The sequence below is a fragment of the Nematolebias whitei genome, chromosome 13 (genome assembly GCF_014905685.2).
Source record: "Nematolebias whitei isolate Nwh7 chromosome 13, NemWhi1, whole genome shotgun sequence".
NCBI classification, from domain to species: Eukaryota; Metazoa; Chordata; class Actinopteri; order Cyprinodontiformes; family Rivulidae; genus Nematolebias; species Nematolebias whitei.
Window position 1 is genome coordinate 25,985,864 of NC_056510.1, and position 14,898 is coordinate 26,000,761.

Genomic DNA, 14,898 nt, shown 5'->3' on the forward strand with positions numbered 1-14,898 from the left:
TATATATATATATATCAGAAATGTTGGTGTAAGATGTTTGATTGAGATGAAAAATAGTTTTTAAAGCCTCCGTTCAGAGAAGAAACCTTGTGCTTTTCTTTGTTCCATCTCATTATCACATTAATTAGTTGATTTATATGTGCTGGATTCATCACCTTTATTCCTATTGTGAATAATTTGTGAATGTCTGAGCCACAATCCAGGATAATTGATCGTCTATATACAAATAAAGAGCGTCTGACGGGGTTTGAAGATTATTAGGGGATACAAGTGTTTTTCTTTTTAATTATTATTTTGCTGCTCCTTTTTAAACAAAGCAGCTTCTTCAGATGTTTATTGTTCCCCTTGTTGCTTGCGTCAGACAGTAATAATGAACTTTTATTGTTCCAAAACCTATTTTGTGCTTTCCAGATATGTAAGCTACATGCCATTGACGCTAATGCACCTCCATACCATCAGAGAGGAAGGCCTTTGAATTGTGCATTGGTAACAGCCTGCATGGTCTCTTTTCTTTATAGTACAGAAGACATTAGCTTTTCTCCAAAAAAAGAAAAAAATGATTTGACTGATCACCAAACTTTTTTCTACTTCGCCTCAGTTTGTTTTAAACAAGTTTTGGTCCAGAGAAGATACCAGGGTGTCTGGATGGTGCTCACATGTGGTTTCTTTTTGTTCTTGATTGAGCGTTCGTGGATGGCATGGTGAACTGTGTTTGATTTGTGGAAGTGTTCCTGAGCTCATACAGTGATGACCTGTTTTGAATGAAGTTCAGGGCCTGAAGATCAAGGACCCGCATATTGACCTTCAACCTTGTCCTTGGAGCTCAGAGACTTCTTTTAAATCTTTTGATGATATAGAGAATTGTAGATGGTAGATTCAAAGTTTTCCCAATTTTACATGAAGTTGTTCCTATTTTTAGACATATGTTTTCACTGCCCGTCTTTACTTCTAAGATCTTCAGCCTCTCTAACATGCTCTTTTTATAACCAGCTCTCTGACTGACCTGTTGCCAGAAACTCTGATAATTTACAAAAAGCTCCTCCAGCTGTTTCTTATATGCACCACTTACATTTACAGCTTTTGTTGCTTCTGTTTCCACTTTCTTGTGATGTTTCCATTAAATTCAAAACTACCTAATATGCTAAGAGGAAAAAGTAAACCATCTTAGTTTAAACATTTGATATGTTTACTATTTTACAGTGTGAATACAATGTGGGTTTATGAGATGTGAAAATCATTGCATCATGTTTGTATTTACATTGTACACAAAGTCCCAGCTTTTTTTGGAATTGGTGTTTATACATATATCTATGACAATATTTATACTGCAATACATCCCCTGGTCATCAATCCACAATGCTGCCGTAAAGACATCCCGTCATAATGTAAATTGTCACAGCAGCACTCCTTTAAATTGATTCATTTGGCTTCTATGCCGTATCTGCTGAGGCTGTTTTATCAGGGTCTCAAGAATGGCTCCCTAAAGATAACCGAGCCTTTACACAGCAATCAGGCTGCAGGCAAGAGAAGGAAACAAATGGGCGAGTAAAGTGGGAGAGAAGCCAATGAATGCAGGGAATCCCTGATTTTCTCCGCACGCAGGCAGACAGGCTCACTGAGCAGAGCAGGAAGAAACCCCGGGGAGTGCAGTCACACCGCATTAGAGGTCTGCGTCTCCAGGATGAGACAAGGGAAAACAGAGCTGCTTTTGCATGCACAGATGAGCATGCACATGCACTGACATGTACGTGTGTTATTATTGTGGTAGACATTTCAGGCTGCAACTCACTGTGTAAGACCAATACTGTTTCCTTAAATAAAAAAAAAATGATTGAGCTGCATGTTAGGTCAGAAGTGCTTTATTATCAGTGTCACTTTGTGGCATTTGGCTAAGCCATAAAATATTTATTAAATTAATTTAAATTAAAACAGAATTCACCCTCAAATAACCTGATGACTTGATCTGACAAACCTAAATGAGTAAATTGTTTTTTATGTTGATGCTGCCACTCATAAAACAGACATGAGGTGCGAGAGCCAATATTTTCACGAGCCATTAAATCATGACGTTGCACGTGCGTGTGTTCAGTTCTCTATTACCAAACTCACGAACCACATGGCAGATTTTAATGAAACTTTCCAAAAGTTATCATTAGATAAATCTTCAAATGATAACATTTTAAAGTCAACCCAACTCAAAGATGGCTGTCACAGCTAATGAGCGTTAGCAAACCCAACAGTGGCTACAGCTCGGTCAGTTTTACAGACGTGAACTAAAATTTGGTGTGGTCGTAGCTTTGAGTCTTCCTTAACACACATTTTGAGCACGACCAGATTGCCCCAAATCTCAGTTTTGAAAGCAAGTAATCGTTGATACTTTCCTCACACTTTTTACTTTGTGTCACCCACAGTAAAGAAAAGCATACAAAAAAAATGTAAAGAAAGAAGAAACAAACCAAATTTGATAACTAGATTAATGGTTTGTTCACTAAAGTACTTGAAAGATTCAACTGCCATGTTAGACATTAATAAAACAATAATGTACATGTTCTGTCTTCTTGATTATTTGCAAATGAAGTGTATTCCAAACCTTATACTCCTGCTAGCAATGACTATCTTTGCTTCGTAGTGGTAATTGCTATATTTCAAAACTAATTTTGTGTGATTTTGTGATGTTTAAACCATATTTAACATCAAAATGAAACTGGGATCTTACACAAAGTATCAAGTGAAGAAGCTTCTTTTGATATTTGACGTATTTGAAACAGAAACCACCAGCTCTATGAGGAGCCGTGTAGTGTGTGCGGGAGAGAAAATAGATTATGTCGTACACGGCACCTCATACTTTTTGCCTAAAACAAACAAGTCAGATTGATGGCAGTATTAAATAGTTTTATTAGCTGCACAGTGGCCTGTTGGTTATCATTGTTGACTTGGAGTAAAAAATAATGTTGCTAGTTTGACTCCTGTCTGGGGTGTTTCTGTTAGGAGTTTGCATGCCCTCTCATGCACTGCTAGGTTATCAACGTCAAGGTCAAGCTTTCTTTATTGTCATTCCATCCCATGTGGTACATAAGGTGGAATGACATTGTGTACACAGGGTCCCAGTTACATTCAACAAAAGTATAAATTGTAAAAGTGCAACAGTAATAAATTCTAAGATATGAACTAAGAAAAACGTTAAACTAAGAATACGCTAAGCACTAATAGTACAAAAACAATGAGCCAAACAACAGCAGCACGAACATGAGTCTGTGTGAGCAGATGAGGACGAATTAACACAGCAGCATGAAATAAATCAGCAGTGTGAGATCAGCAGCATGGATAATCAGCAGCACATATCAACAACCAAGTGGCATTACAGTGATTTTTTTCACAGTGATTATCCTGATTAGAGATTCATGAGTCTAGCAGCTTCAGGATAAAAGCTGTTCCTCAGTTTAGTGGTTCTACACTTAATGCTCCTTAACCTCCTTCCTGAGGGGAGCGGGGCAAAAAGTGTGTGTGCTGGGTGAGTGGGGTCCTTCATGATGCAGGTGTCTCTCTTCCTGCATCTGGAGGTGTAGATGTCTGTGACGTGGGTACTGATGTCTCTAAATTAAATGAATGTCTGGTTGTCTTGTTCGTCTCCGTGTGGCCATGTAGGCCATGCGTGTACTCCACCTTTTGCTTGAATGACGGCTGAAGAAAATGCATGGATGTTTTTCAATGTATCTTAGCCTTTTTGCCTCCCTTCAGATGTGAAATCATCTTTAAATCGAACGCCATGGTGAATGGTTCTGGATTGTTAATTGTGATGATGGTCATATTCTTTCATTTCTCCCTGCTTTTTATACATACATATAAATAAATAAATAAAAAACAGCATAAAAAATAAAGTAAAAGTCATCTATCAGAAGTCGGAAAGCTCTTCTGCTCTCAGCCTCTGTGTAACAGAGCTGTTGACCACCTTATGAATAAATCCTGTCTTCATTGTTAATTCTCTTTTTATTCACAAACCAGGGAGCAGTCATGCATCTTATATCTCTGCCGTAAACTCATGAATATTGTCCTGATTCCATCCAGATTAAATCTGCTGATAGTTTGACTTTCTGCGTGCAAGCTCCTCTATGCTGCTGCACTGAATAGTATCTGATCTGCAGTGTTTTGAGGGGTTTCCCTCCCTCCCACTCACTGATGGTGCTGTTTTCCATATAGCTCTACAAAGCATGCTGCACGGGGATTTAGCATGCAGCATAAAACCCTGTTTGGCCTCAGAGATGCATCACACATTCAATCTGGGCAGCAGCGAGGCAATCAGTTGGAAACCTATCAGCAAAACCCTACACATGTAGCATGGGGGGAGGGGGGACACCTCAAAAGCAGAACTGTAATGTGGAGTCTGCTCTGAAAGAAATGGTTCAGTCCAGTAATAGATTCTGGGAGTGAGGTCAGGGAGTGCACCTATTCTTTTCTTTCTTTTCTTTGCACTCTTGAATCGTTGAATGCAAGGATGGATTCATCTGTGAGCACGTTGTGCAGCTGAAGTTAAAGGATGCAACGAGATGACATGACATGCAAACATAATTATAGTTCCGGCTCAGCAAAGAATCAAAAATATCTTCATTTATTTCAAATTAAATGATAATGTTGGCCTTTTACTTCCTGCTGCTTGCAGACCAGGATGTGCTGCTTGGAAAAGTCAACACAGCTTAGTGCACATTGAACTCAAACATTAATTAGACTCATTGTTGGCAAGTCACACAATAATATTGCATTTAGTCAAGAAATATATTTGAAAATATTAAAGCAAGCGGTAATGACATCAATGAATCCAATAAATTAACTGTAATTAAACCACATGGTGTGCAACAAATAAGCACAACAAAAATAAAAGGTAAAAAAAAAACTGGGATGTGAAATTCTGTCCTGTTTTGTGAACAAGAACAAATTATGTGTAAAAATACAACTTGGAGGGTTACAGAGCTATTTAAACCAGTGTCAAATAAAATATTCATGCCGACGTTTAAATTTAAAATATGCTCAATTTGGACATGAATAATCTACTTATGGCATTTCTACACAAGTTAATTACAATTTGTTTGGGAAAGATTAGTCATATAACAGATACAGAGTAATTAGGGGAAAAAAACAAGCATTTTGACAAACTAATTAATTAAAATAATGCAGCAATATATTTGACCAAAATGAGGATGATGAGTATTTGATACATAGGATTAGAATTATAGCGAATGTGGTTCTGCAGCTGGTAAGCTCAGTGTGACATGAACACACATAAAAAGCAGCTAAACTTAGCTGTGGCAGCAAACGCTAAGGCTATGTGTCATTCTTAGACTAAATCTGACAAGTTGATCGTTTTAATGATTTGTTCGGTTTTTGGCTCAGCGACTTCATAATCTTAATCGAGAACATAGTACATCTTTAGTTTATGTGAAATCTTCTGTCCGTCTCACTCAAATTTTTTTAAAGAGCAAAGTTAGTTCAAGCTCTTATCTCAAACTCCAACTTTAAACTTCGCCAGACTTCTAACTCATTAAGAAGTTTTTATGTTTCCCTCAGTAAAACAATAATGGTATTTAATCCATTTTAACAGCTGTAATTGGCTGTTTTCTTGATGCGGGCTCGACTTACAGCTTACATTTGTTTTAAACTGTTCAGTGGGTCTGTGTCCACTGCAGCATCCTGATGCTATTCTCTCCCAAACTAGTCTAAAAGTACGTCACTTTGCAGGTTGCCAGTGTTGACATAAACACCTTTTCACTTGATTTTTAAGTAATGTACAACATTTTTTGTTCATATAAAAACGTACACGACATTTAAAATTACAGTCTTGCAGTGGTTGTGACCTTTATTCCAGAGAAATTAGGATTAACAGGAGGCACAACTATTGCATAAATCTGCAAGGAGACGATTGTGTTAAATAGTTTGTTCCCATGTGATAAATAATCCTTCACTTTGTAGTCTGTACAGAGCTTAATGTTGTGTTCCCCTTTCACATATTTACACAGTTCTTTGTATTTTACAAATGCAGCACATGTTAAGTGTCCCTCTCTGCTGTGCTTAAGCTCTGCCTCCACTGCCCCTCTCTCTCAAGAGAGAGACGTGAACAAACAGGGTAGGAATGGTGCGCTCCGTTTGTGCTTGAAAGTAAGAATTTAAAAGTTGCATGCCAAATAAGTTTAATTGTTTTAACATGAAGCAAATGTTATGACCTTGAAGTGGTTAGAATTTATTACTCACAAAAAACCTAACTAAAACTCAAAAAGCTAGTTAAAAGGTTATTTCCAAGATGTGCCAAGCTAAGAGCTAAGTTTCTGAACATTAGGATTCAGTAATTGTCTCTGATTTAAATAAAACACAGATTGTATTATAGTAGACTGTTTTTCTGTCAAAATGATTTGCATTAAAAAAAATATTTGCTGTGTACTAATTTCAGTGGTGGAGAAAGTACTCACTGTGCTTAAGTAAAAGTACAAGTAAACAGACAAAAATGTACTCTAGTAAAAGTAGAAGTACCACATTGACATTTTTACTTAAGTAAAAGTAAATAAGTACTTGCTTTTAAAAATACTTAAAGTATTAAAAGTAAAAGTACTTGCTGAATGTATTGCCTAATACAATGGTCTACAATATCATTAAGTGTGCCTACTGTATGTATATTTTCTGTAATACATTAATAGTGTTGAGTCAATTTATTGAACGATGCTGCAGATAATACATGTTTTTATTGTGTTTACTCTGTGACACAGTTCACACTTGGACTTGTGATTCTGTGCATCAGAATTTCAGGGATGACCTGCAGAGTTAAATGTCATTAAGCAAAATAAGAAAGAGGAATGATTATACCTTTGAAAGTTTTTATTTAACACAAAGTAAAACCAATGTGTCATTTTAACTGCAGTAAACACATTTAAGTAAAAGTTGTCTGACAGAAAAAAGGTTCATTAGACACAACTAACAAAGGAGTATCTGATCATTTCAACTCCAGTTTGTCATCAACTCTAGTTCAAATACTGTCTATTCAACCTTGTAATGGGTCAATAGTGAACAATATTTAACTTCCTGACACCATTTTCAAAACTTGGACCTGAGTGTTGAGCCATTTGGAGACATCTCTTGTCTCCTAACATCATGAACTGACACATTTTAATATTGCAACAAGAATTTCTTGTTCAAGATCAGAAGAAGTTGTTTTTCAAAGATTTTTGAGTCCAGTCTGTCTATTTTGATAAATAACATCTGTCCTGCTGTACTGAGCAGCCTTTCAATAAGGCCATGGGTGGTGTGTATCTTCTGGCTGACTCTTCGTGGTGGAATCCATTTTGGGTGTGTTAGTGGTCCTGTGGATGTTCCCAATGCAATGACGTTTATATTAGAATATATGTCATTGGTCCAGCTCTTCTTGAAGGTGGGTCTAACGTTACCTGTCCACTTCGCAGTGATTCAATGGACCAACTCCCCTCTCACCATTGGTTCCTAAAACTAACAAACAAATATAAAAAAAAAAACACAACGTGAATGTAATTTGTAACACAACATATTATAGAAATGTAGTGTAGCAGAAAGTACAGATACTTCATGTAAAATGTAATGGAGTAAAAGTCAAAAATACCCACGTTTCACTCTGCTTAAATAAAGTACAGATACATGAAAAATGTACTTAAGTACAGTAACAAAGTATTTGTACTTCATTACATTCCACTTCTGGCTAATTTTTAATCTGTAGTTTAGCATTGCACTGTTTTTAAGGTCTGAGTGTTGAAATTAAAATTTAAAATTCCTGGTTTAAACGTCTAGATTTCTTTTGCGAACATGATCTCCAGCAAATAAACTCTTAAGGAAACTGAAAAACAAAAATGATCACAGTGAAAAATGGTTTAAACATCCCAGATCTTTAATGGTCACTTTAATTGTGCATCCTTCTCCTTAATGTTTCAGCGCACAATGAAACAAAATCATAACTCAAAGCTAATTATGTAAAAACAATAAAACTCCCATAAGCATCTGTTTGACTTAAAATTTTACACACAGAACAGTTGTTACACTAAGATTATTGCTAACACTTCAATTCAATTCAGTTTATTTATATAGCACCAAGTCACAACAGAAGTCATCTCAGGGCACTGAACAAAGACAGTCATATATATATATATAATGTAAGTTAAGAACAATAATTATCTTCTCTGAGCAGAGGATGGACTTTACCCCATCAAGTTCCTTAAAAAGATGAAGTGCAGCACAATGTGGCAGGAATGGAGTGTTATGAAATATTCAGCAACATTTGTGAAAGGAGAGAGCTGATTATAACCCCAAGGCTTTTTTTTTTATTCTGACAGCGAGGCTGCAGCAACTGCAGCAGAGGCCATATCTGAATCTGGGTTAATAAGATCCTGCCTTGATCTTAAAAGCTCTCATCTGTTGTTTTCTTATCGAGCTCACAGAGCTGAAGCTGTGAGAAACACATTTGCGTAACACGAGTGATAATACTAAAATGCAAATGTACAGTAGTTTTAGAACAGTTCCACAAAGATCAGCTTTTTTACAATTATGCTGAGTAAAGTTACAGTTTAAGTTTCACAGATAAGGTTTGTTTTCCAAAACACATCCAACATTTGAACCACATCAGTTTACAGCGTGGTTTTAAACTTTGCCAATGACAGACGATGGATTCAAATCTGACTTCTCTCTGTTTTCTGTTTTGGCAAAGGAGGAAATTTGTTTCACACAGCACGCATGGATGATTATACTGGAGACCGAAGGTTAAAAAAAATCAACATCACTGACTATATAAAGCTTTAAATGCCTTCATATTTACTCAAATAAAGCACAAGTTGATTTATTAAGGATGCACTGTGAAGTGAAAATGAATGGGTTGTTCTGATTTGTTTAATGAATGATTTAAAATAATAATCTACTCTAAATGTGCACATTCTGATTGTTTCCTCCCTTGGACGATCAGCTGAAAACATGAAAGCTCAGACGCCATTCAGATTTACAAGGTGGGATAAAAAGTTGAGAAAAAGGATGAGATCGAAGACAATCAAATTGTGAGAATGTCACTAATATCAGCAAACAATTAATTAAATCAAATGCAAAATGTGAGGGACCTATGGATGCTTGGAAATGCAACATATTTAGCAGCAACCCCAGTGTATTTAAACAGAACTTGTTAAAGAACTTGTAACACTGATCAACTGTGGTGGCCATCTTGACTAGTGTTTACAAAAGGTTATCAGTTTTAGATATACATCCAATCAATACTTTCTTCAAATTTTCATTAAAGTCCACTGAGTAGTTTACTGGTATGACAAACACACAAAGATTAAAAAATATTGGTATCATTTGAAGGGCGAGCATGACATATGTACTGCCTATAAAGTAAGGGACCAAGACAACAGCCTGGTGAGACCCCAACAATCATCACTGTGGAGTGTCAGGTTCCATTGCTAGTTGTGGTAATTTTAATTTATATTTTCATAAAACTGGACAACCACCTGCTTTTGGAGCCACACAAGTCAACATTAGTGAGTGTTAGACACAGACACAAGCAAATACATGATCTCTACTTTTCATGTCAGTAAAGATGCTGCATTATAAATGTTCTGCAGGTGGTCTAACAATGCGTCATTGACAAGCCCCGATAAACAAACATGAAAACAGCTAACCTAAGACTGAAGATCGCAACAAATGGACAACTCTTTACCAAGGCTAAATGTTCTGATAAAATACGTGAATACAGACTTGTAGCTCTGCGACCATAAGTTGTAGACTCCACCACAGTAAGTGATTGAATAGTGGTGACAAACTTCCTGTTCCGTCAGCAGCGATTGAACAAACACAGTAGCCGTGGACACACCTCACTTTACAAGCTCCTTCAAACTCAGAATTGCTCCCATGTTTCCAAGAATCATAAGCTCTCACCTCCTTCATATGGAGAATGAACCTATTCATTGTGTTGAATCAGCTGAAACAAATATTGACTGAGTCAAACAGAACAGATGTTATATGAGACAATGAAAAGACTGGAGGACAGATGTTCACAGATGCTCCAGATGTCCTTGATAAACATCTGTCAGCTTGAAGAACTCATTTGATTGATTATAACACAAACAAAAATAAGAGTATTTTTCTGTAGAGCATTCACCTCAATAATCTAACATGTGCACAATGTAACAAAACATTCATTTTAACCTTTAAATCAAAAAAGACCCTAAATTGAACATTTAGTTTGTTGTTTCTTGCAGTTTGATTAGGATAGTTTTATTTGGATACATTAAGTTTTAGCTAAAGATTCAGCCCATTAAAAGGTTTTGAACATGGGGTTTTGATCGCCACCATCATGTTTTATAATACCGTGTCAACTACGAAAGCAATTTTCTTCCAAACAGCCGTTAACCTTCAAGAAAGCATTAGCTTCATGCAACAATGAGCCCAGTGCATCGAGAAGAGAGAAAAAATATGTTCTGATCTTTTTGTTTTGTATCATATTTTGTCCTTGGTGCGTTTTATGACTAAAAAGGAGGTCAGAAGTCTGAATGTGTTCGTGAAGGTGTTTTTCTTTTTGGTAGGCTTTTATTTTTATATGTCGTAACAAAGAAAACCAAACAACCATCCAAATTCTCCATCTCCAGCGCTGCTCTCTCTCTCTCGTTGCTGGTTTGTTAAGATGACTGGTAGCCTCCAGTAACCCCCCAAAGCTATGCAGCTTTTTCCTCCTAATCAGCAGGTGAACTCACACCAGCAGGATCTGAACAAAAACAATGCTCGATAGTTCAGTGAAGGTTAAAAGAAAACAGTGTGGGGAGGATAGGAGAGGCTGCTGATGATGTTATTTCGGTTTTCTTATTTTCTGCTCCATTTAGCCCTGCAGGAAATGGTGCAGCCCCGAAGGCCTGCTAGGTCATTACTGAAGCACGCTCTGATGGGAGCGGTAATGTTGCGACCACTGTGACATGCGGGCTCGGTATCTGTGAGGCCAGCCTTTTAATTGGTAGTCATTTCTAGTCACACAGTTGTCATTAATAAAGGTGGCATATGCGCTAAAACAATCCTCGGATAAGAGCTGAAATATAATGTGTAGTTGATATGTAATTAGCAGTACTTTAGCATTCACTAAAGTTGTGATTCAGGCTCTTCGTCCAGACCTAGACGAACATTTCTGCTGCTTTTTTAACCGTTTGATCACTTGCTGGGTGGACTTCAGTAGTGAACCATCTGTTCTGATAGGGGAGTTTGACCTTACATTAATTTTGTTTCACAACTGCCACAGAGAGTAAAGATTATGAATAATAAACATTTTACCTGCTTGAGATACTGTAGCTCTTCGATCAAGATCAGTTTGTAGAAACAGTTTATTTCTGACCTGACTGACTAGTCTAATCCTAACAGGGCCAAGACCAAAGTGGATTGCTGCTAACTCTAGCTACTCTATTTTATAAACTATTTTATAAACTATTCCACTGCTGTCAGTTTGACATTAAATCATTATTCCAGCAGAAATATTATCATATTCCTGCAGGGATCGCCCCGGGCTGCACTGGAAGTGTTGCAGCTTGCTGCTGGTGCAGTTTACACATGCAAAAATCTTACAATTCTGTGTAAATAACTGTTTAACGGGAAACTTACTGCTGTAAGATTTGTAATTGAGACTGTATACAAGTTGTAAGATATATTTGCATAAACCACTTTTAGATTTTTGAGATTAAAGTTAAAACAGCAACGACTACTGCACTCAGACTACAAAGTAGATGTTAGCTGTTACAGTCAATTCAGTGAGAATTAAACAATTTTTTAAACTGAGGTTGTTCAATCTACAACAAGTAATATATGAATTCTTCGTAAGACAGTACTTTAAAATGTCTGAACTCTCACTTGAGCCTCTTGATACTGTAGGAATGGTGGTTTTGTTATTTGTGTTGTGTTCATGTGGGTGGCTGTGGCTGAGTGGTTAGAGCAGTCGTCCTCCAATGCAAGAGTTGGGGGTTCGAATCCACCAGCAGTCACATGCCTAAGTGTCTCTGGGCAAGACACTGAACTCCTCTTTGCCTCTGATGTGTGTCCCATCGGTGTATGAATGTGATAAAGGTCCGATTAGTCTCTTTAGAATGATTTGTTCAGTTAGCTTTGTAGAGATCTAGTAGAGCGCTGTATGAATGGGTAAATGAGGACACCGATTTTATTGTAAAGCACTTCGAATATCTTGATAAGATAGAAAGGTGCTATATAAGTACAGTCCATTTACCATCCATGTCTGTGTTTCCCTGATCCTCTGTTTATGACTCTACAAGATTTGTGTTTCTTTGGTGTCTAGCCCCACCTTGTGTCGTGTTTATGTCCTGCATCTTCAGTCTTTGTCTCCTGGCATCTGTGATCACTCACAGGTGCCTTCACTTTGTCTGATTAGTGTTTCTCTCTATATAAGTCTGTCTCTGTGTTAGTCTTTGTCCTGGCCAACTTCATGGAAAAATTCAATAATAATACCAATATTAAAACCAGGTAAAGATCCTTCAAATCCTTCCAACTATAGACCCATTGCTTTGAATTCACAATTGGGGAAAACAATGGAAAAAATAATAACTAAAAGGCTATATAGTTATTTAGAATTTAATAATCTGTTATCACCAAATCAAAGTGGATTCAGGAAAGGGAGAAACGCAATGGACTCTATTTTATGCCTCGAGTCAGAGATAAGGAAAGCACAAGCTAACAAAGAATCAGTTATTGCAGTCTTTTTCGATATAGAAAAAGCTTATGATACACTTTGGAAAGAAGGTTTATTAGTAAAACTGGAAAAACTTGGGGTAAAAGGAAAACTATTTAATTGGATAAGTAATTTTTTGTTTGAAAGAACAATAGAAGTGCGAGTGGGAAAGGAATTTTCAAGTAAATATATTGTGGAGAATGGTACTCCTCAAGGTAGTGTTTGTAGCCCAGTATTATTCTTGATAATGATCAATGACATATTTGATAAAATAGATCATGGAATCAGTAAATCTTTATATGCGGACGATGGAGCTTTATGGATTCGTGGTCGTAATGTAGAATATCTCAGAAATAAAATGCAAAAGGCAATCAATGAAGTTGAAATATGGTCCAATAACTGGGGTTTTAAACTTTCAACAACAAAATCTCAAGTTATCTGCTTCTCTAGAAAACATAAGTCTATCTCCTTAAAGTTATATGGTCAAAACCTTGAACAGGTTAAGGATATAAGATTTTTAGGCATGATTTTTGATGAAAAACTTACATGGAAGCAACATATAGAAAAAATAAAAATAAAATGTAAAAATGTTAATAATTTATTGCGTTGTTTAACAGGAAGGGAATGGGGAGCAAGTAGGGAAGCATTAGTAAATATATATCAATCACTTATGAGATCAACAATGGACTATGGCAGCATTAGCTATATGGCAGCAGCAGAAACTCATTTAAAACTTCTGGATATAGAACAATCAAAAGTACTCAGAATATGCAGTGGAGCATTTAGAACATCACCAGTTTCAGCTCTACAAGTTGAAATGGGGGAAATGCCTTTACGAATAAGAAGATTGAAACAAATGTTACTATACTGGATTAATATTAAAGGACATGACCAAACACACCCAGTTCATAATATATTACAGGAATGTTGGGAACATCAAAAAACAAATATTTATAGTTTTGGCTGGATAGGTAATATCAAAGCTCACTATGCAGGGTTGCATGAAATAGAATTAAGTCCAACAGTTAATCAATCGTGTATCCATCATTGGTTATATATTTATCCTTCTGTCGATTTATCATTACATAAATTAATCAAAAATAAAGGGAAAAATATTTCAGAAAACTTCTTAGTGCAACAATTCTTTCATAAACAACATATGGATAAAATTATAGTATTTACAGATGGATCAAAAGATCCAGAATCAGGACAAACAGGAGCAGCAGTGTACATCCCAAATCTAAATATAGAGATGAAGAAAAGAACAACAAACAACTTGACAGTATACACAGTAGAATTATTAGCTATAATCATGGGTTTAGAATGGATTGAAAAATATAATGGTCAAAAATATGTCATTGCATCGGATAATATGGCAGTCTTATTAAGCATCAAATCAAGTAAATCAGAAAGACAAGACCTAATTGACAGGGTTTACCACATTCTATATAAACTTCACTTGAGGGAAATATCTGTAGATTTTGTTTGGGTTCCAGCACATGTGGGAGTGGAAGGCAATGAAGGTGCAGACATTCTTGCTAAACAGGCAGTAAAATCTAAAAATGTAAACTATGAAATTCCATTAAGTAAATCTGAGTGTAAAATGATAATAAATAGATATGTTACGAATATATGGCAGGATAATTGGGACATAATTGATACAGGACGACATTTGTATAACATTCAGAAAAAGGTAGGAGGCACAAAGAAAACGGGAAGAAACAGAAAAGTAGAAACAATAATGACCCGAATCAGAATAGGACATACGGGTCTCAATAGCTCTCTTAAAGTAATAGGAAAACATGCCACGGGGTTATGTGATAACTGTAATCTCCCTGAAACAGTAAAACATGTTTTTATGGAATGTTGTGGATATGAATTAGAAAGAAGACATTTCCAAAAAGAAATAACTAAAATGAATATAAAATTTACAATTAATGATATCTTTAGTAGTGATGCTGGTAAAGTCAAAGATCAAATTATTATTTTCTTGAAAAAAACAAATTTAATGGAGAGAATTTAGATGAAATATAGATGTGAAGTTATTTCACAGAATTATTATTATTATTAATATTATTTATTTATATATTTTACATATTATTATTAATTTATTTTGTTTATTTATTTATCTATCTATTTTTATTTTATTTTATTTAATATTACTATTATTATTATTATTGGTTTTTTTTTTTTTTTTT

General features: G+C 35.9%; 1 protein-coding gene across 1 annotated transcript in view; it reads left to right on the forward strand.

The window, feature by feature from the left end:
• sytl5 (synaptotagmin-like 5) overlaps positions 1-14,898 on the forward strand; it is a 74,844-nt gene that overhangs the window by 6,808 nt on the left and 53,138 nt on the right. The window lies entirely within an intron of this gene.